The sequence below is a fragment of the Jaculus jaculus genome, chromosome 7, assembly GCF_020740685.1.
Source record: "Jaculus jaculus isolate mJacJac1 chromosome 7, mJacJac1.mat.Y.cur, whole genome shotgun sequence".
Lineage (NCBI taxonomy): Eukaryota > Metazoa > Chordata > Mammalia > Rodentia > Dipodidae > Jaculus > Jaculus jaculus.
In genome coordinates, this window is record NC_059108.1 from 61679129 (window position 1) to 61681251 (window position 2123).

General features: G+C 38.0%; 1 non-coding gene across 1 annotated transcript; it reads left to right on the top strand.

Annotated features, from left to right (window-relative positions):
• Positions 1–1300: 1300 nt before the first annotated feature.
• On the top strand, positions 1301–1491 carry LOC123462374. The gene has a single exon (XR_006638203.1). It is a non-coding gene; the product is annotated as a U2 spliceosomal RNA (small nuclear RNA).
• The last annotated feature ends 632 nt before the right edge of the window (positions 1492–2123 follow it).

The following is a 2123-nucleotide window of genomic DNA, read 5'->3' on the forward strand; positions in this document are numbered from 1 at the left end:
ATCCCAGCCATTAGACCACCCCCCCACTGGAGGGGTGAGTGAAGGTCTGCATAGAGGTCACTACAGGTAATTCACCTGTAAAACAGACCTGCATCGCAATTGACGCAGAAAAGCCTGCCTGTGAAACTGATTTGTTTGAGGTAAGCGACAAATTTTAGGCAATTAATGTAAGGACTATTGAGTCATTTTTTTCAAGACACAAGAACTGCAGGACTTTCTTTTTGCACTTCTCTTCCTCCTTTTACTTTTGGTTGGTGCCATCGCGTGGAATTGCAACATAGCGGCAGGGCAACTGAAGCCTCTTGGCCAGGGCTACCCTCTGGCATTGACTGAAAGCCCCTAGCTCCCTGTGCAATTCCTGACAGCCTGTTTGGGTGTTGGCAAAGACCTCCTATCTAGCCTCTCTTCCTATCAACAAAACTGGGTACGCAACAGCCAGTAAATGCTCTTAGAGTGGCTGACAGCTCTTAACATTGTGGTTAGGCTCACAGTAGGCCCATCAGGGAACCCCCCTGTGCCAGTTCTCCGACCGGAAATGTTGCCCTCTGGTCTTGCCATTTCTCCTCTTTCCTTTTCTATCATGGGACAGACCCTAAGTAAGCATAAATTGTTAAAAGGCTTAAAACTTCCCTCAAGGCATAAGGAACATGGGTTAAAGTAAAAAAAAATTAACAAACAGTAAAACGGAGCTAATTGCCATAGTAAAAGATATTTTAAAAACACAAGGAATTGAGATTGCTTCAAGTTCTTTTTATTAGGAGGATTTGTTCTTTTGATGTATATGTTTATGTGTTTATGTGTGCTCATTGTGCTTGCTAGTCATGTCATGTTTTGATTGTTTGTAACTAAGGAGATGAGACAGATGCAGGTGACATTCCTTTCTCTTCTAGAGAACTATTTCAAGGAAATCAAAGACCTAAGCATACAAATTAAAAAGGAAAAGTTAAATGTCTTTTACAGGAATGAATTTGCCAGATATTTGTTCTAAGTCAAGTTCACCTTACATAGAGGATTATTAAAAACAACAAAACTTCTTCCAAAGAGGTAACTTATAATTTGTCAGATATTTTTTAAAAAAGATTGTAATGTCCTGTTACTTAAGAGGAGGAGGCAACTAATCTGACTTCTGAGCCAGCCTGCCTCAAGATAACAACACAATTTGCCTTAGCTACTCCTAATAAAATCATTTCCAAGTGTGTTATTGGTATTAATGTTATAAAATTGTATTAAGACTGCTTTCTTTTTAGTAATAGGATTAATCAATTTGGTGTAATTTTTTAATAGCCTTATAAGAAAGATAATCGCTTCTTGGCCTTTTGGCTAAGATCAAGTGTAGTATCTGTTCTTATCACTTTAATATCTGATATGTTCTCTATCCGAGGACAATATATTAAATGGATTTTTGAAGCTTGGAGTTGGAATAGGAGCTTACTCCGTCCACTCCACACATCGACCTGGTATTGCAGTACTTCCAGGAATGGTGCACCCCCTCGGGGGAATTAAAATTAAAAAAAAGAGAGAGAAAAGATAATTAATGATGGGGTGAGATGAATTGATTGAAGGAACTGGAAAAGAATTTTTCAATGTTGGGACATAGACTCCTCGTTAAAAATGCTTTTTGAGTGGTACTGAGAATGTTAAAGTATGTGGATAAAGATGTGCGTTTGTAGGAAAGAATTTTCAGGCTAAACCTAAATGCCATGCCTAAAGTTAGAGATTCTTCAACTGTTTACAGACTCTTAAGGATCCTCTAAAAGTTTTATATAGGGACATAGTCTTAATCTAAATTCATCTTACATTAGACACAGGTGATGCCTATGTTAGGTGGGTCACAAAGTCATAAGTACAGATGTAATTGGAGGTTTAACCAGGTTAAACATAGACAAAAGTCTATCACCTTGTGTTTTGCAAATGGGTAAATTTTCTATGTAAAAACAAACAACTTTGGAATAGGAAAGAAATGTCAGCATGCTTATCTCTCTGCTCTGTAATTTCATTTTGCTCTTGCTTTCCAACAAATGCTACTTAAATTCATGGAAAGCTGGACTCTGGAAAAAAAAAAACAAAATGGATGGAACCCCCTTTATCTCAAACCCCATGCAAGTTTAAGGCATATGTCCCCC